Source organism: Convolutriloba macropyga, chromosome 2, assembly GCF_964194025.1.
Source record: "Convolutriloba macropyga chromosome 2, txConMacr16.3, whole genome shotgun sequence".
Classification (NCBI taxonomy): Eukaryota; Metazoa; Xenacoelomorpha; order Acoela; family Convolutidae; genus Convolutriloba; species Convolutriloba macropyga.
The window spans coordinates 34,584,795-34,607,276 of record NC_134469.1 but is presented as its reverse complement, the minus strand read 5'-3'; the positions used below and the strand labels follow the sequence as shown (position 1 = coordinate 34,607,276).

Sequence of the window (22,482 nt, the reverse complement as noted above, 5' to 3'; positions counted from 1 at the left end):
TGCTTTGTTTGATTTTGTCACTTATGAGGGATCAGTCATACATTTAGGGTAAAATTTCTAACAGGTTCTTTCTCGAAAAGCTAAGTTTTTGTGTATATTGAGTGCAAGACGTGTGATTCCATTCATGAATATTTGAAATATATGAAAAACAGACCTTTTAATTTTCTAATTTTGATGCCTTGTATAGCGAGTAATGTGTATATGGGTACCTCCGCAACATAGAGCCACTCCATATACACATATATATGAAAACTACTATCTTTTCTTTATTTTTTAACTATTTTTCCATTTTTCTACTTAAATAAAAAATATATCATTTTTTGGCTAAATTTACTATTTTTGCTAATACTTCATAAAAAATTAATTATCTGCGAAGCAAATTCACTGGTAAAACCTAAATTCGCCATTACTATCTCTAATACCTTTATCATCAAATGGATCAATAGCTATTTTATATTGTTCCTTAGTTTCTAAATGATGTCTATTACCATCAATAGTATAATTAGTTACATATTTAGTTTTACCAATATAGCATTAGTATAATCTTCAATTGCAATCTGTTTTTTAATAGTGGCTTTAGTTATACCTTTTAACTTCAAATTTTACTGGTGGTTGAATCCCTTGTTTTATCCACTACTATATATTAGCTCTAAATTCAATAAAAAAAAATCAATTAAAATCAAAAAAAATAAAAACAAAAAATCAAAGCAAAATTTACATTTCACTCTTTAAGAGTGATTCACTCTTATTCGGAGTGATCCCCCAGTAGAAACAGTAGAAAAGATCGCTCTTTTTCGCTCTTAAAGAGTGATTCCCTCTTTTTGATATTTTTATACTTTTTATTTCAAATTATCTATACTTTTCAATAAATTTATATTTTCTTTTATTTTTTCTATATTTATTCCATTATTAATAAGAAATGATACAAAATTATAGTATTTACATGAACAACTTCCCCCAGTTTGGGTAATATCAGATCTGGGAACCAGCTCCACTGATCCATGAAGTGGTTTTACCAATCTTTCTGTTATATCAGGGAGCCTGCTTCCCAGATTTCTACTAAATCCTCTAGTTAATTCTACATCTGGATGTTGTTTCTTTACATGAGCACTTATCCCATCATATCTCACAACTGAAGCACAATATGGACAACTAACTTTAGCTGAAGTACAATTTCTACATGTATACTTACCCTCATCAAAATTATTTAGTGTTTTTATAAAATTACACTTATTACGACATCTAGTTAATACTTCTGAGCTAGGGTTAGGGTTAGGGATAAGGTTAGGATCTGAGTTAGAGTTATAGTCATAGATAGAACTAGAATTAGAACTGGGGTTAGAATTAGAAATAGAATTAGAATTAAGGTTAGAACTAGAATTAGAACTAGAATTAGAATTAGAAGTAGAATTAGAACTAGAAGTAGAATTAGAATTAGAATTAGAACTAGAAGTAGATTCATTTTTTAAAGAACAACCCCATGGGGAAAAATCATTAGCACAAATACCACTTAATATTATATTACCACCCATACATTTATCAGTTTTATCTTTATGAAATGATTCATAATGATATTTTAAAACAGCAATGTTTCCACATTTATAGTTACACTCTAAACATTGTAAAAGCATTTATAATAGGTGAAATTATAAAATTAGCTAGACTGTAGAATCGGTGTAACCGCTTCGCGGATAATATTTAGCCATAATTTCAATTAAATCTTTAGTATTATCTTTAGATGTGATACACTCTGTTAAATTTTTATTTCCTAAAGTATTGAGTGTATTAGTTTTAAATCTCTTATCCAAAATTAAATCAAGGTCTAATTCTTTTTTATCTTTAACTAAATTTATAATCTCTTCTCTAATTTCTTCATTATTTATATATAGTTTGTTTAAAAACCTTCCTCCCTTTCTATTCAAAATTCCCATCTCTTCATTAACAAAGTTACAGTTACATTGATCAATGAACGAGCTTTGCTCATGGTTTATCAAACTATTTCGTGCTTCTCCATCCAACTCTTCTCCATATCCAACATTAACTAATGTATTTACTTTAACTCAACATTGTGCTTGCTCCCATTGCTACAGTTCCAGCATTTCTTGATATTGAATCGGGATAAATATAACTAAATATAATTAAACCTGTGCCTATAATTCCACCAATATTTGATAAAATTTTCATACCCTTTCCCATAATCATTTCTTTAGTTAGAACATCATTCTGTATTTTAATGTTATTTAAAGTAAGAAGTTTATTAAAATAAAACTGATACTTATCATGATTAATAACATTTCTATCTGTTGCATTAATCATTAGTGGTTTCATATATGCTATAAGTTTATTTATATCTTTTCTTTCTAAATCATCTTTTAAACTAAGAGCTTTTAAATCAAAGAAACCAACTCTTGAATCATATATCATTCTTCTATTACTACTAATAATAATAAAAGTATTTTCCTTTTTTTTATTTTTAATTATACCATAACGAAGTTCATCTGACATTAGTTCTGTATAATTATAATAGTTACTATTTAATTCACTAATTATTTTATTGAAGTCATGTTCACATTTATATATCTCATTAAAGTTTTTAAATAGGTCAGGTCCATTATAAGTTGTTAAATAAATAGTATCACAACTCATTCTTGCTGTATTAATTATTTGAGCTGGTTTATGACACATTACAATCATTTGAATATTATAATGTCTACCTTCAGTAAAATAATAACCTATATCCTCATTTAACCTATCACCCATATCATCAAGTACTATTACACAATTTTGAAATTTATGCATATTATTTTTTGTGATCATACTTATATCACATTTAATAAACCCAGTATAAAACTTATTAGACTCAGGATCTATCCAGTCTCTGTCATCTTTACAAACTATAACTATATTTTTAGCTTGGTCTTGGTTTTCATCTTGAACTTGACCATGGTCTAAGTATAACTTTAAGTATTGTCTAATAAAATATGTTTTACCCGTTCCAGTTCCACCATAAACAATAGTATGTAAAGGTGACTTTTCATATTCAAATCTAACTACACTCCTATTCATAAATCCACCAAAGCTTTCTTCTAGTTTTGTATATTTACTTGGTCTTGAATCATATATTATATAACAAATTCCAATAATAATAATAAAAACAAAAACTGCACTACCTGTTTCCATTTTTATATAATAAATATAGATTTGATTTAGATTTAGATTTAGACTTATCTGCGAAGCAGGTTCCCTGATAATTAGACTTAGATTTAATAAATTTATTATATAAAAATGCTTATCCTAACTTTTGAGGAATTCAATAATAAATTTAATATTGATAATAATGCTATGAGTGATATCAGAATAAAAGATATAGGTAAAGATATAAGTCTAACACCAATTGAGATAGTAATGAGAGATGATAAACCAGAAATGGTAAGTGAACCTAACTCTAACATTATTGTAAATCTACATCCAACTGAAGGTACACATTGGGTTTTATTTATAAGAGGAGAAGGTGGTCCAACATATTACTTTGATAGTTTTGGTGTAGAAACTCCACCTTTATTCCTAGAAGAATATGTTGATCCAGGCTCTAATGAGAGAATACAACAATATGATGAATCTTATTGTGGGGCTTATTGTTTATATATGATCTATCTTATTGATAGAGGATTTAGAATTAAAAGTGCTTTGAATATTCTAGTTAATCAATGTAAATATCCAGGAATGTATAATGAGTGTTTTTGTTTGAATTGTAGTAGAGGTGATGTTAACGATAATGTTAATGTTAATGATAATGTTAATGATAATGATAGAGATAATGATAATGATAATGTCAATCTCAATGATAATGATAATGTTAATGATAATGATAATGTTAATGATAATGATTATGTTAATGATAATGATAATTTTAATGTTAATGATAATGCTAATGATAATGTTAAGGATAATGATATTGTTAATGATAATGACAATGATGAGATTGTCTATCGGAGAAGTAGTTATAATCAGAGAAGTAGTCCTAATCTACGAATTAGTTATAATTCGAGAAGCGGTTTCACCGATCTACAAAGTAGTTATAATCAGGGGAATATATCACCCCCAAGAAATAATATAATGCAAACAAATCCTATTGCTATTAATATAAATGATGATCTATATTCATGGTTAAATGATGATGATATAATTACTGAAGCCGCATTCCCAGATAACTTTAGATGTATAATATCTGGTCCTAGTGAATGTGGTAAGACATTTTTATTGAAAAAACTAATTCTAGCTAGTATATACTTTGATAAGCTATACATCATTGGACCTACTGGTGATCAGTACCATGGTATAGAAAGAATAAACCCAAAAGCAGATGTTGAATTTATTAAAGATATAAAAGATTTACCATCTCCTGATAAACTACCCAAAGACTTAAAGAAACTAATGATATTCGATGATGTTAGAGCCAAAGAACCAGTTATTAATGAATACTTTTGTAGAGGTAGACATAATAACTGTAATATGATATATCTTAATCAAAACCTGTTCTCTCTGGATAGGCAGAGTGTTAGAGAGAACTGTAATCTATTTATTTTATTTGAACAGAGAGGTAAAGTCCTCATATCTATATATCAAGATTTCTTTAATAATGTTGAACTTAGTTATAATGATTTTGCTAATATATGTAATAAGGTATGGAAAGAGCCTTATAATTATATTGTCATTGATATAACTAAAAATAAAAATATTAATGGTAAACTAAGAATTAATTGGGATCGGAGAGTTTTGTAGTTTAGTTTAAGTTAAGTCAAAGATTAAGATTAAGATAAAGATAAAGACTAAACTAGACGTAAAGTAAAACCTAATACATCACCATTAAAGTCTATAGGTCTTCCATGCTCATCTTTAATATGAAATTCAATATTTTCTATTCTATCTTTAATTACATTTTGATATAAGATATTAGTTGGTATAATATTTATCAAGTAACCTGGTGGTTCAGTTAGATTAAAAGTTTATAGTATGTCTGTGTCTTTACCATTATCTTTAGCTCCAGATATCACATTACAATGAATGTTAAAAGTACTAAAACCCATAATATCAATAATTTTCTGAGATTTATATCTACCTTTTTTATAAATTTTTTTTCTAAATCCTAGTAATGAGGCTAGCGAGTTTTCTATATCAAAGCTGAGTGCTCCTTGTTTTATTTCCATTTAACATTTCATCGTATTCTTATCAGGTTCTATTATAACATTACCATCAGTTTCTTCTTTATTAATTCTGCTATATCAGTTAACTCATATGCTCCCGGTGTAATAGTTGAATATAGCAACGGGATTCCTTTATAATTATAATTAAGTATAGATGAAATATTTGGGCTTGAGGTAGAGATAGGGTTAAGGTTAGGGTCAGAGCTAAGAGCCTGAGGTAAAGCTTCATCATCTTCTATAACAGTACTAGCATATAAGAATTGATTATTTCTCCTATTCACATTAAACAACGAATTATAAACAGATAATCTAATTAAACCTAATTTTGTTGTATTAAGTATAGGTTCACTAAAGTTAAACTTTTCTGTTGGTTTTATCATTTTAAAGTTAAGTGTATACTCTTCTTTAGTTTTAGTTAAAGCTTCGTGTATATTTTGTAGTTCATATAGAATCAAGTTGTCTGTCATTTTTTATCTAATAAAAATGGATTTTAATTTGGATACAACTTATGGTTATAATAATGATATACATAAAAGTAAGATTATAAAATATAAACCTAATAATCTAGCAACAATGAATACGGTTAATACCAATATTAATATCATACTTAATAGAGAAGAGAATCACTTAAATTTGCGTGATTCATATCTAGAGATAGAGTTTGTTGTATCAGATGATGCTGGTGGTGTATTTGCTAATGATGCTAATATCAGATTAGTTAATTATGGTATGATGGCTTTGTTTAGTTCAATTAAGCTTGAAACTAGTGGTGGTAGGACTATTAAATATATAGATCATTGGCATCCTAATCTATTGATGTATAAGTTATTAACTAGTACTGGTGATGAATATGAGAGTGGTTTTGTTAGAAATCAGGGCAATAGAGATAGTCAACTTAAAGGTGACCATATTGCTGCACAACGAGGACATATGTATATGATGGTTAAGATGAGTGATCTATTTGGTTTCGTAAATGATTTAGAAAAGATTATATATGGTTTAGGATTTAAACTATTATTAAAAAGAAATAATAATGATAGAGCTCTATTTAGAGTTAATGCTAATCCTGGTGCAGTTGCTAATGATGGTAATATAGAAATTAGAGATATATCATGGTGTGTACCTAGTATTGATCCTAGTAATGATAATAGAATTATTGTGCAGAAAGGATTAAATAGAAAGAATAATGTAGACTTTAGCTATTATGAAAGAAGAACATTTTATAAGAATGTGCCCAATGCTACTAACTTCTTGTTTGATCTAGGTATGGAAAGTGGTATGGAAAGACCGCAATATATAATAGTTGGTTTTGAAAATAATAATGTTAATGAACAAACTCCTGATGCAAGTACATTTGATGTAATGAATGTTACTGAATGTTATTGTAAGATTGGTAGTGAGTTTTATCCCGAGGATAGAATGAATATTAATTATGGAACCAATAATTATAATGAGACTTTTAAAGAGATTGTTAGCTTTAATAAAGATTATAATGGGCTACCACATAATATAAAACCATATATAAATCATAGAACATTCAAAAGTAATTATAGAATATATGTATTCGATACTAGATATCAAAGGGATCATATAGGTCCACAACCAATACAACTTAATTTTAAATTTAGTGCTGCAGTTGCAGATGTTATATGCCATGCATTAGTATTAACTAGAAAGGTTATTAGTGTGAATAGTGATGGTAATAAGATGGTTGATATAATATCATAGATATAATTTTCTTAATTATAAAAGTCTTAATTATAATTATAATTTTGGATATAATTTAAGTCATAGATATAACTCTAGCGATAATTATAATTTTAGATATAACTCTAGCGATAATTATAATTTTAGATATAACTCTAGCGATAATTATAATTTTAGTTATAATTATATACTTATACTTATACATAACCATATACTTATACTTATATTAATAGCTAGTCAGCTCTAATTGTTACTCTTGTTAATACCTTACTATTTCTTTTTAGTATTAACAAAACCTTTACCATAAATAATGTCTAATTTCTTTTTATTCTCTAGAGCCAAGCCTCTAGCTTCAAGCTTAACCTTGGGCTTGGGTTTAATAACAACAAAAGGATTATACTTTTTAACTTCCATTATTTTTTATATATAGAATTGAGTCTTTTAAATAAGTTCAAAACTAATTCATATTGTGTTGGAGGTAGACATTATAGTGGTACTGTTAATATAAGAGGAGCTATCGGGGAACACGCTTCGCGGATTACTTCAAACGGAACTAAGATGTTAAAAGGTAATTGTGTTTTATGTAGAAGGAATAAATCAATGACAGTATCTGATGCAACAATAGAAGCAGAAGGACTTAAAGATTTCTTTAAAAGTGTTGGTAAAGCTACAGTTAACTTTGGAAAGAAAGTTGCTAATAATCCAGTAAGAGCATTAGAAATAGCAAGTAAAATAGGAAGTGCAACTTCATCTAGAAACCCTAAAACAGCTCTAGCGGCTACACCTGATTTAATTAAATTTGCAACTACTGTTGAAGGTATAAAGGTAGTACAAAAAGGAAGAGGGTTATACTTAGGTACAAAGAAAAGATAATTATTTGATTATATTATGTTTATGATTATGATTATAGCTATGATTATGATTATATTATATTTATGATTATCGATAAATATTAATACTAATATTATTATTACTAAAAACATTGTTATTACTAAGCACTAATATCTTTAATCTAAAAAAAATACTCAGCTTGTTTTTCTTGTTCTTCTTATATTCTTCATATAACTTAACAAATTCATTATACTCATCATTATCTATTTTATTATCATTCATTGATTTAGTATATAGTTTATTAAACTTATCACTAAACTGTTTACTTAAAATATACATTTGTGAATACTTTATAATTTTATTTCTAATTTTAGTATTAATTGTTTTTGATAATGAACCACAAACAATTGCTGTAGCAAAAGCTGTTGGTATAGAATAAGCTAATCCTATACCTGTTAATGAAACTGATGTTGTTGTTGCAGTTGTTGCTATTGATGATAATACTATTTCTGTTATCTCAGCTATGTTAATATAATTCTTATATCTACTTAACTTCTTATTATAGTTATTAGTTTCAGTTTCATAATAATTTCTAATATCTTTTACAATGTTAATATTGTTGTTAAATTTATTATTAGCTTGAATCTTTTCGTTTATCAATCTTTCTGATACTGATGACAAATCTGGATATAGTAATCTCTCACTCGGTGCTGTTGGATTGGTCATTGCTTTGCTTATTTTCATTAGTAAAAATTCTTTCTATTTCTTTCATTATATCTTCTTGATTAGAACTATAATGCATCTCAAGTCGTCTTTGTCTTTATTATCAAGTAACTTACTTTGTAAAAGTATAGCAATTATATATTGTATTATAACACCTCTAAGAGATTTATTGTATTCTTTCATTTCTCTCAGACCGTTAGTAAACATTTCATCTAAGTGTATATTAGTTATATTCTGATTAAACTTATTATTATCAAATTCTTGCTTTAATTGATTATATTTAGAGATAGTATCTGCAGCAACTTTATTACAAAACTTAACAGTATTTCTGACTTCATTTGTTGATTCAATAAACTCATTAATTAGTTCTTCATTAACTTGTGTTTCATTTAGTTGTAATGTTTTAGTTGTAACTTTATCCAAATCACCTTTTCTTAGTTCAGTTATGTTTTTACTTAAAATGTCTATTTTATTAGAAGAGGATAATAAGTTATTGTCACAATACTCTTTATTAACAACATCTTTTTCATCTATTGGAGGATGAACATTTGTCATTTTATAGGTATCCTTCATGTTAATATTATCATTATCTTCTAGGAACAACCCTCGGGCCTTACTTAGTGTTAAGTTGTTTGTTGATGTTGATGTTGATTTATGTTTCGCTTGATTGAATCTATTTCTTGTCATTATTTATATTAAGAAATAAATCCGGCTTGCCGGCTTAGGACCATAGGTCTATATTTAATGATTCTAAAACTTTATTATTAGATTCAAAATCAAACTCAGATTTCAATAGTTCCTGTTCATAATATTTGCCTTCTATTATCTCTCCATTAATATCTTCTATTTTATATGTTGGTGGATGTGTTTTTAGAACTTCATTCACTTTAAACAATTCTCTATTCCAATTAGAAGTGTAACCTTTAGAGAAGATATTAGGTTTATCTACATTTATTACATAATCACCAACGTTAAGTTTAGGTTGGGCGTAGCTTAATATTCTTAAAACTAAACGTGTATTTAACTTTATCAGGATTATTAGAAGCGTCAACTGGTGTCATATTAATTGTTGAGTGAATGTTATTGTTATATGTTACAACAGCATCATTTAATATATTTACCCAATTACCATCTCCATTGATGAACATTGGTTTATTTATTATGTGTAATAATGTTCTATTAAATCTCTCTATACCCACAGCCTTCAAATCACTATAAGTAGAATATAGCTCTATCTGCGAAGCAGTTTCACTGATCCCTGAAGCGGCTTTGCCGGTTCCATATTCTTTAAGTAAGGATTTAAATGTTTTCTTGTAAAACTCACTACCTCTATCTACCCATAATTTTTCTGGTTTTCTAGGTTCAGAGCCACCTTGTGGATGTTCACTTAATACTATTTTAAAACAATTAGTTATAGATAAACCAGATTTATTCTTTAAAGGAATAGCCCATGCATATTTTGTGAATATATCTATAACTGTTAATATAAACTTATAATTATTATTGTATTTACTTAGAGATGACTTATCAATTAAATCAGCTGACCATGTTTCATCTTTATATAGTGGTATTATTCTTTGTCTTTTAAATTTTGTTATTCGAGGACTGAATACTTCTTTAGCTAGTTGTTGTTGTTGTTTTTCCATCATTATTCATTTACCATAGTTAAAAACAAAATTATCTAGTTGGTTTTGATTAATAATATTCATAGATAATAGTTGCTTAGATATATCTAGCATTTCATCATATAACCCATCATGACAAGCTTTTGTTTCTAGTATTAATAATTCTAGTCTTTCTACTAAATTATTTGGGTTGCCATTTAATCCCCTGCCAAATATATCATCTCTTACCTCCTTTATACGTTTTATTGTTCTATATCTAGCGCTTTTCTTTTCCCCTTTTCCTAAATCATATCTAATATCCTTTAAAAACCTTTTAATTTTGTTTTCATCGTCCTCAACCTTATCATCATATGTTACATTTGATTTAGTAAGAAAATCAGTAAATCCTTCTGAAAACTCATATACATTATCCCTAACTAAAAATGCACCCTGCTCTAGAGTTATATCAACACCATTCATTTTATATCTCCTACTAGGTAAATCTACGAGTTCTAATTTTAATTGAGGATTAGTTTGAGCCCCCATGTCATGAAGAAGTTTGGCTGTTTTTGTATCAACATAAACTGGTGCCATATCTTGAGTTTCCTCCACGGCTTCATGGGATAAATTTGGCTACATTAATGCCCTATTTCTAGTTTGCTCTATCTGTGAAGTAGATTCACCAATCATCTTAGTTTGTTTATTTAACTCTTGATTTTGCCAATCTATTGCTCTTAATGTTTGTTCACTTAATGCTAGATTGCGTTCATTGTTTGCATTTATCTGCGAAGCAGTTTCACTGATTGTTTTAGTTAAAGGATCAAATAACTCTTATATTTCACCATAATATTCTTGTTGTTTTAATTTATCTTCTAATCTATTCTTTCTGTTTTGTTTTTCTAGATTGTTTAATTTTATAAGTGTTTCTAGTTTAGTCATTTTTATAAAAATAATTATCACAAACATTATATAATCTAATAGTGGCTTCAATAAACTTTCTATCATCATTAATTGTTAGTTCATTCTTTAATAAACTTATTATAATTAGTTATAGCTTTACGTCAATCTGGGAACCAGCTTCGTGGATCTGGAAACCAGCTTCGTGGATTTTGAAACCAGCTTCACTGAAATTATATTTCTTTGCATGTTCTAAGAATCTTTCTTTTGTATGATGAAACCTATATCTATGGAGATATATGCATAACCTACAATAGAAATGTTTAAATCTATACTGAGATATGTGTTTATTTACTTTACACATTCTGCATACTAAATATTGATTGGGATTATTAAAATGAACAACCATATGATTATGTTTTTCTCTATATGTTATGATTTCATTACATATGAAACATTGGAATGGTTTACTTTGACATTTATCACAACTCCAACACCAAGCCTTATTTTTAAATTTATCACATTTGGTACTAATCATTTTTATAGTATTGAAAAGCTATATAAATAATATTATTTCAAAATTTGGCATATAAAAATGAATCAACAAGATTATACCGGTTACATTCATTCCACGAGTGAGCGAGCTCAATCTCATGGACAAGTCCAATCCACGAAGTGGTTACACCAATCTGGAAGTGAGCGAGCTCAATCTCATGGACAAGTCCAATCTGGAAGTGAGCGAGCTCAATTTGGAAGTGGACAAGTCCAATCTCATGGACAGGCTCAATCTCATGGACAAGTCCAATCTAGTGCTTCTAGTATGGCGGTCCAAATGTTAAAAAATAAAAATAAACCAAGGGAAGAAATCAAACCAGTAGATCGGCGAAGCAGTTTCACTGATCTGCGAAGCAGTTTCACTGATAAGGAAAGACAAAAGATAGAATTAGAAAAATCTTTAGAATCAATCAGAAGGTTTAATCAAATAAATGAAGAAATAAAAGAAACATGATAAACACGATGCAAAATTAAAACAAGAGAAGAAGATATGTGTGAGTCATTGCGAAAGGCAGAAGCAAAATATTATCCAGATTTAGATCCACGAAGTGGTTACACCAATAAGGATTTAGGTTATGATAAGGATAAGGATAAAGATAAAGATGTAGATTCTGATAAAGATGTAGATTCTGATAAAGATAAGGACTCAGATTTAGACTCATTTGATGATATTGTCTATGTTCAAAAGCCTGAAACAAATAGGATCAGATGTGAAGAATGTGATGAAGAGATGACTCGAAAGAATTATAACAGACACATTCAATCACTTAAACATAAAAAGAATGAGCGAATGTATAATAGAAATAAAATTATTGAGAGTGCTAATGAGGATGGAATAAAAGTTACTAATGAGGATATAGAACAAAAATTGGATGAGCAGTATACACGAAGTGGTTACACCAATATAGAAGAAGGAATAAAGTTTTGTGATAGTTGTCATATGTATCTTGATAATAATACTGCTTATAATAAACATGTAACAACATTAAAACATAGGAATTGGTTACAAAGATTAGAAACAAAGCTTGGTTACTGGGGAAATAGTAAGGAATGGAAGTAAGTTTGATTGTGTGATATGTAAGACAAGTCTGAGTCAATATAGTGTTGACCAACATTTAAAAACAAAGATGCATCTAGATAATGCAGAGGGAAAGGATAAGGATAAGGATATAGATAAGAATATAACTGAAGGATATTGCAATATATGTAATAATAGATATAACAGTAAAAATGAACACAATGAATCAGATGAACATAAGGAAAATAATAATCAGAAAAAAGTTGATGATAAGAAGTGGAGAGATAAAGTTAGTGAGTTAGGATTAGATCATAACATGAAGCATAATCAAATAATAATAACTAGTAGTAATTATGAAGATCCTAAATTCTTAAATATATTGGAGTCATTGCATAACATACATCCCCATATTAAGTTTAACACCTTTGATGTAGTTAAGTATACAAAACCTACAGATGATAAGTTAGAAGAAAACGAATTCACCTTTAGGTTAATGACTAGGCAATATAATGGTGCACATGACTTGGATTTATTGAATGGGGAACTAGAGACAAGAATGCAGGAACAAGAAATGAATCAATCTGGATGGAGTATGCAACGATTTGTTAAAAGGACAATGTATATACATAGGTTTTATCCTAGTGGTGGATGTGATACTGAGTTACCATTCACATCTAGATATATACTTAATATACATAATACTGATAATAAATGTTTGCTATGGTGTCTAATTGCTTATCTACATTCTGCGCCACATAATCCCAGTAGAGTTAGTAATTATAATAAACCAGAATATAATAATGAGATAAAATTACCAATAGGAGTTACACCCCCATATGATTATTATCACTTAAAGAAAATACAAGAACTAAATAAAGATAAAATATTATTCAATGTGTTTAATCTAAATAAAAATAAAACTATTAATCATGTATTAATTAATCATAATGATCCTAAAGGATGTAATATATTATACTGGGATAATCATTACTTCCTATGTAAAGATGTATCATTCTTATTAAGAAAATCATCTAAACATATATGTTATCCATGTCTAAAATGTTGTGTATCATATAGAACAGAAGATGCATTAAATAAACATTTAGAATTATGTAATACACAGAAACATGTAGGAAGAAAAACATTCCATAAAGATGATTACTTAAAGTTTGATAAGTTCCATTATATAAACAGAGTACCATTTGCTATGTATTATGATTTTGAATGTATAATAAAAGATGGTAAACACATTCCTATTGCTTGTGGTTTCTATATAAAAAGTGACTATCCTGATATATTAGAAGATAAGTATGAATGTAACTGTGGTGATAAAGTAGTTGATTGGTTTGTAGAAAGAGTAGATTATTATAATAATTTATATAAAGATATATTTAGTATAAATATTCCATTGAAAGAAGAGACTATTACTCCACTTACTACTACTACCTCATGTTATTATTGTAATGAGAACTTAGGTGAAGACATCGTTAGAGATCATGATCATCTAAATGGTAAATTTAGAGGATATGCTCACAATAAATGTAACCTCCAAGCTAAGAATAATTTTGTACCAATATATGCTTTTAATTCTTCTAATTATGATAATCATCTATTTATAACTAAACTAGCAAAGAAGATGGGTGAGAAACACCATGGACAGAGTCCCATTAGACTTAAAGTATTAACTAAAACTGATGAGAATTATATTAGTATTGATATGGGTTATGCTAAAGCATTAGATATGTTTAGGTTCTTCCATCCACTTAGCTTAGATGCTATAAGTAAAACATTGAGTAATGAAGAATGTATAACATTAAATAAATGTGGCTTAGAAAGACGTAAAGGTATATTCCCATATGAATCGTTTGATAGTATAGATAAACTATATGAAACAACATTACCACCTAAGGAAGCATTCTATTCTAAGTTGAAACAAAGTGGTATTACAGATAAAGAATATAAGCAAGCAATAGATTTTTGGAATAATACTGGATGTGAGACAATAAAGGATTATATGATGTTATATCTTAAAACAGATGTATTATTATCAGTTGATGTATTTGAGAAATGTAGAGCTATGTGTTTAGAATATTATGAAATAGATCCATGTTACACATTCTACTCCTGGGTTAACCTGGTTGTGTGTGTTGAAATATACTAATGTTAGACTTAAGTATTATAAAGAAAATACAGTTAATTTTTATGATACAATACAACATGGTATTAGAGGTGGGTTAGCTTCAGTATTAGGTGATTGTCATGTAAAATGTATGAATAAACAGATAGATCCTGAGTATGCTGGTAAAGAGAATTATTTAAAGTATTTAGACTTCAACTCATTATAGACATAAGATCCTAAATTCTTAAATATATTGGAGTCATTGCATAAAATACATCCCCATATTAAGTTTAACACCTTTGATATAGTTAAGTATACAAAACCTACAGATGATAAGTTAGAAGAAAACGAATTCACCTTTAGGTTAATGACTAGGCAATATAATGGTGCACATGACTTGGATTAATTGAATGGGGAACTAGAGACAAGAATGCAGGAACAAGAAATGAATCAATCTGGATGGAGTATGCAACGATTTGTTAAAAGGACAATGTATATACATAGGTTTTATCCTAGTGGTGGATGTGATACTGAGTTACCATTCACATCTAGATATATATTTAATATAAATTAATACTGATAATAAGTGTTTGCTATGGTGTCTAATTGCTTATCTACATTCTGCGCCACATAATCCCAGTAGAGTTAGTAATTATAATAAACCAGAATACATTAATGGGATAAAATTACCAATAGGAGTTACACCCCCATATGATTATTATCACTTAAAGAAAATACAAGAACTAAATAAAGATAAAATATTATTCAATGTGTTTAATCTAAATAAAAATAAAACTATTAATCCTGTATTAATTAATCATAATGATCCTAAAGGATGTAATATATTATACTGGGATAATCATTACTTCCTATGTAAAGATGTATCATTCTTATTAAGAAAATCATCTAAACATATATGTTATCCATGTCTAAAATGTTGTGTATCATATAGAACAGAAGATGCATTAATTAAGCATTTAGATTTATGTAATACACAGAAACATGTAGGAAGAAGAACATTCCATAAAGATGATTACCTAAAGTTTGATAAGTTCCATTATATAAACAGAGTACCATTTGCTATGTATTATGATTTTGAATGTATAATAAAAGATGGTAAACACATTCCTATTGCTTTTGGTTTATATATAAAAAGTGACTATCCTGATATATTAGAAGATAAGTATGAATGTAACTGTGGTGATAAAGTAGTTGATTGGTTTGTAGAAAGAGTAGATTATTATAATAATTTATATAAAGATATATTTAGTATAAATATTCCATTGAAAGAAGAGACTATTACTCCACTTACTACTACTACCTCATGTTATTATTGTAATGAGAACTTAGGTGAAGACATCGTTAGAGATCATGATCATCTAAATGGTAAATTTAGAGGATATGCTCACAATAAATGTAACCTCCAAGCTAAGAATAATTTTGTACCAATATATGCTTTTAATTCTTCTAATTATGATAATCATCTATTTATAACTAAACTAGCAAAGAAGATGGGTGAGAAACACCATGGACAGAGTCCCATTAGACTTAAAGTATTAACTAAAACTGATGAGAATTATATTAGTATTGATATGGGTTATGCTAAAGCATTAGATATGTTTAGGTTCTTCCATCCACTTAGCTTAGATGCTATAAGTAAAACATTGAGTAATGAAGAATGTATAACATTAAATAAATGTGGCTTAGAAAGACGTAAAGGTATATTCCCATATGAATCGTTTGATAGTATAGATAAACTATATGAAACAACATTACCACCTAAGGAAGCATTCTATTCTAAGTTGAAACAAAGTGGTATTACAGATAAAGAATATAATACTGGATATATCTATACCATTGATATAAAGTATAATGACGAGTTGAAACAGAAAACAAAGAAATATCCATTCTTTCCTGAAAAGACAAAAGCTAACATTAATCAGTTTACAGACTATCAAAATGAAAATAAAAAGAAAGGATATAAACCCAATGAGAAGTTAATGTTGAAGTTAACGGATAAAAACGATTATGTAATTGATGGTGAGATGTTAGATTGGTATTTAGCTAGTGGTTTGAAGTTGGAAGATATTACAATTAAGCAAAAGTTAGAGTATAGTAAGAGTGAGTGGTTAAAGCCTTATATTGATCTTAATATTCAGAAAAGAAAAGAAGCTAAAGCTAAGTGTGATAAATTTGGGGATGTATTCTTTAAGTTAATGAATAATGCCTTCTATGGAAAAACAATAGAGAATGTATATAATGACAAGATGTAGAGTTAGTTAATGATGTAGATAGATATATTAAATTAGTAGAAAATATTGGTTTCAAATATTCTGTAGAGTTTGATGATAATTTAGTAGCCGTACATACGAGAGGTAGTGTTAACGAGAGGTAATGTTAAATTAGATAAGTTTAATTATGTTGGATTTGTTATATTAGAAAAAGCTAAACTATTCATGTATAAAGCTATATATGATTACTTTGAGAAAGAATTAGATTGTAGTTATCATTACACAGATACAGATAGTATATTTATAAACATAAATGTTCCTTTAGATAGTAATATAGAAACTGAAATGAATAAGATAAAAGTGTTTTACATAATAATGAGTTAGGTAAGATGAAAGATGAAATACCTAATGATACTATTATAGAAGCTTGTTTCCTTAAAGCTAAAGCATATTGTTTTAATACAGTTAAAGGAGAAGAAGAAAAGAAGTTAAAAGGAATAACAAAAGCTACTATTAGAAACCAAATTCTTTTGGAAGATTATACTAATGCTATATATGATGGTAAAACTAAATATGTAACTAATTATACTATTGATAGTAATAGACATCGTTTAGAAACTAAGGAACAATATAAAATAGCTATTGATCCATTTGATGATAAAGGTATTAGAGATAGTAATGGTGAATTTAGGTTTTACCAGTGAATTTGCTTCGCAGATAATTAATTTTTTATGAAGTATTAGCAAAAATAGTAAATTTAGTCAAAAAATATATTTTTTATTTAAGTAGAAAAATGGAAAAATAGTTAAAAAATAAAGAAAATATAGTAGTTTTCATATATATGTGTATATGGAGTGGCTCTATGTTGCGGAGGTACCCATATACACATTACTATAGCGTAAACATTGAGTGTTTCTTCGCGCTGCACTCTTTCTATTTAACTCAGCCTTATAGAAGCTTGTTTGTATCAAAAGTAGCCTATACTGTGTTCATCTTAACAGATAATCTAACGTTAAACAAACAACTGAAGTTTTACTGTATATAGTTGTTTTCATTTGTTTTTTCGAATTCACTTGATATTTTTTGATTTTGTATTCTTTGATTTTTTGAAATTCTAAAACTAAGCTTCGGCTAATGATTTGTTGCCAGTTGAGACTGCAATTATGAACATGCTATGCGAAAAGTATCTTAGCGAAGCATGATTTAGCAATTTCTGTTGTATAATAATTTCAGAATTTCATGTTATATTTTAATCCTTGTTTATCTGAAAAAGATTTATTTCGTTCATGAAAATATAATCAACCTCATAGTCTCAGCGGAAATGAGTTGAAATGTCTTGCTGGGTTTGAGAAACCAAACAAAAACTGCAAGTTTTGTGGTTCAAGTGAACAAAATTGTGGCTGTCTTTTAACATCTACTTACACTCAAGTGACAGCAAATTGTTCCAGAAAAGTACTTTTCAGCGATATTACAGACTACTTTTTGGTAGTCGATATTTCATTGGTTATGGTTTTGGATTAGCAAGCATAATAAAATGGAGGAAGGTGGCCGATATCTCTTGAACCTTAGAGTTTGAGTTCGAATTTGTGATCTAAAAATAGTAATAAAAGAATAAATACGTCGCATTAATTGAGGTGTGTTATATAGTTGAGAACGATTACAATTAAAACAAATAAGACAAATTTGTCACAATCTAATAAAACTACGGCTGTAATGTTTTCAAAACCGCAAAAGAGGCCTTTTATTTGCTCTAAGTGTTTTAATAGTTTGTCCTCCATTTTTTATTTGTCCTACAGTTCATCTTAAATTTTTTTGATAAAGGTCAGAAATTAGGAGTGTATAGTTGTCTTTATGATGCTTTTTTCAAATTCATTCTATGAAAAGTTAAACTGTTTACATCAGAGGATACGCTCTTCAAAGATTATGGAAAGAAAGAAGCAATCTGACGCGTGACTTGTGAGATGCTGAGTAAGTGTGTGTTCTGTTAATAGTTTCCAACGGAGCATTACTTCACAGCAGTTAGCAGAGTTGTGCTTATTAATTAGTTCAACACAAGTTAAATCAAATTTAACAAAATTCTTACGCAAGAAGCGTGAAGCTTGCTTTTCATGATCCAAAAACGGCTTTCTATGAAATGATCAAAACAAAACGAAAATCTATTTCTTTTCTCAGTGTTTCGGCAGTTCAGAATTTTTCCTGTCATTATTTTCATACATTGATATCTGTATTTTTACACACTAGCCAACAAGGTAATCAGTAACGTAGTTTGACGTTGCTGTAGTTTTTTAAAGTATTATTCTATAGAGAAAAAACATTGTAGTTTTATACATAAGTTTTATAAATTTGCATTTTGGGAACCTTTTCCCTAAACAGATGGTTAGAAATAGGAATGGACGCTTGAGCACTACAAATTAGATTTTGCGTAAATGTTATTGTTCTAATAATATTTATCAAAGGAGAAATAATTCATTTAAACTTAAAAGGACTTCAAGTTGTTTGTTCATATGTGTCAGTAACTTGATTAGAAATTCAACTGTAGTTTGTCAATAAAAGCCTTTAAGAATGCCTCGATTTCTCTAACAAAATTTTTATTACGAGACTTCAGTTTTATAATTAGATCCTTTTTTCAGACACTGAAACTAACGAGAGTGCAGAGTTGTAATTTATCAGCTATTTGGGGGAAAACATGGTTATTAAGTTATAGTATTTGTTTTAACAACAAAAAGTCAGTGATTCCAAATATACAGAACGATAGCTGATTGAGTAATGATGTCTTTTTCATGAACTTATTTTCGTCAGAATTGAAAATTTTAGCCTTTTCCACGAGCTTCATGATTTCAAGATCCACAATTGAAACAAGATCCACAATTGAAACAAGATCCACATATCTTATCATGCGGCCTTTAGTGCACATTTTCTACTTAGTTGGAGTATTAATCATTCGTAAACAGGATCATTTTGCATAGTTATATACTAAAGTACAGAAAAACACGATTTCCCCAAATCATAACTTTTTTCTTACCAGTAATCTATCAAACAAGAGGTTAGGGCAACTTTTAAACTGATTAGACTACTCTGAAGAATGGTCTGCTAATGAAACTTTACTATTGCAAAGCTACTAATATGGAGATATATTCAGGTCATGGCTAGAATTATTAGCAGTTAATACAAATTTTGCCTTTTGATAACGTCAAAAACCGTCAACAACGACAGCTGAAATAGTTAGGATTCTCAGATTCAGCCTTTTGATACCACCGGTAAATTGACAAATATCTGTACATTGATTTGGTTAAAATTCTGCTATTCAAAGTACATCAAGTTAGAAACTTAATTTTTCAATTTTATTGCTAATCAAAGTTTCACTTTTGCAATCAAAGTATGTGTTAATAAATGTTCTTCGCTTTGTGTACCGTTTCGACGACATCTTTTTGAATTTAATTCTATGTTTTCAAACGTTTGTTTGCTAGCTATCCTATGAGGAGTTGAGTTGGAAACTTCGTTCTTTTACACCAGCCAAAAACAAAGAATAACCGTCAAAAGGTAAATCTTGCGTTAGGTTGGTGGCTAGGGTGCGGCGAATTAGCTGTTAAACTTTCCAGGTGTTTAATTGACGAATTGTTAATTGTTATTGTTTTCTGAGCTTCTATAACGATAAATTGTAAAACCAAATTTTGCATAAAGGTTTTTTCCATGAGTGCTCAAATAGCAAAAGCAATAAGGCTTTAGCTTCAAATTTACGCTGAGAGAACGAATCAGCGGTGTGACATGTTGTCTGAAAACAATCTTTTGCGTGGTTCCTAAAAGCAATGCTCTAACAGAACTGCTGAATCGATAAAGGTGAGAACTGACACGTTTTTTTCATGTCAGCTGTCCTTTTTATTTGAGGGAGCCGAATTAAATTGCGTTGCTGGCATAAAGTTTAGATTAGCCAAAAAACTTCGTTACAAGTTTTCTTTATCAGAGAAATCTATGTCCAAGTTGAACTTACAACTGTACTCAAAGAAACTTTTACCTTTAAGACTTCAATAGTTTTCCTTGACGAAACTCAAAAGAGAACGCACAAGTATTACTTTCCTGCAACTCTATTGGAATATTCGTTGTGATATGTCAAATGCCAACTGTTGTTGATACCATGGTTTCATGATTTAATGAAGTATTGTGTCTGTGTTGAAGAATACTGAGGCTTTATACTTTGGCAAATTACTGAAAAACAGTCCTAAATACTATAAATTGATACCTAGCTTTAAATAACACCGAGTAAATTCTGTGTAAACCACATATTCCAACAAAAACTCAAGCTGTTGCACTTTTAAACAGAAAACACTAATGCAAACTTACTGTTCAGAAAGTTTATAATGCTACTTATGGTTCAGATTGAGTCTTTGTGCACAGCTTGTTGGTTCCATTCTAACAGAAAACGTAAACACAGGAGTTTTTTTTGTTCCTCTAAATAAACCCCGCCAAAACTTTGCAAATCAAATAAACAGTATTGTACAAAACTTGATATTGAAAGTAAAACCTGGAACCAGTTAGTATATGAACTAGAAGCGATTGCGACCATAAAATTAACCTAGAACGCCCATAAATGAAAGCAAAATAAAATGAATTGGAAGATTCCTGCTTAGTCCCTTCCTTTGTTTAAGTTAACCTTAACGTGATCAACTGGAGCAGACTGGGTCAAAGTGTCTTCTCTAATAAACATTTGAAGGCTTGTGTACTCGCTCTCTACTTTTCTTAACATTTACTGTACGCCTCACGCCTCGTGACAGTAGAAAACGTATATACGCTTTGTTGATCAGAGACAACGGAGTACCTAAGCATACTAATAAGAATTTTTAGCCGAAAAACTTTATGAAGATTTGTTTGCTTAGCGGACTGAACTTCTCATGCGCGCTAGATAAGCATATATAAAATACTTGTCAAATACTTTTAAAAATACTTGTATGTATTTGTCAAAGAAACTTGTACCTTTAAGACTTCAATAGTTTGCCCTGACGAAACTCAAAAGAGAACGCACAAAAGAGGTCACTTTCGGATGGTTATCATCTGATCATAGGACCTTTTCCATTGAACAAGAGTATGATCAGAGGTCCTTTCGGCCTGGAGATTGTCTGATCAGAGGTCACTTCCGAATGGTAATGATCTGATCATAAGCCACTTTCCGAGCGCACGATAGTATGATCAGAGTTCATTTCAGTCTGTGGATAGTCTGATCAGAGGGCTTTAGAGCGCACTATAGTCTAATCAGGGGGCTTTTGAGCTAGGATGATTGTATGATAATAATGACAATGCCCTAAAATTATCTCAAGTTGATTGAAGAAACCATTTTTTGAGATTTTCATTTATTTTTGGTGGTGTTTCTCCTCCTTTAGTTTCCTTTTCTTCTGGTGGTTTTTCTCTCCTCCAAACGCACGTGCGCATGCACACACACACATATATATATATATATATATATATATATATATATATATATATATATATTATATATATATATAAACTAACACAAAATTTAAGCGGGCTATTTAGTCATTTTCATGAATTGTTCGTATCTTGACAGTTAATTTGTTCCTTGATTCTTGTTTTCAGTTGTGTA

At 28.9% G+C, this 22,482-nt stretch overlaps 2 protein-coding genes across 3 annotated transcripts in view; both read left to right on the top strand.

The window, feature by feature from the left end:
* LOC142358622 (glycerol-3-phosphate dehydrogenase 1-like protein) overlaps window positions 1–22,482 on the top strand; it is a 457,482-nt gene that overhangs the window by 314,182 nt on the left and 120,818 nt on the right. The gene's annotated exons all lie outside the window — the stretch shown is intronic.
* The window catches only part of LOC142358623 (signal peptidase complex subunit 2-like), a 29,332-nt gene that overhangs the window by 1,461 nt on the left and 5,389 nt on the right, over window positions 1–22,482 (top strand). The gene's annotated exons all lie outside the window — the stretch shown is intronic.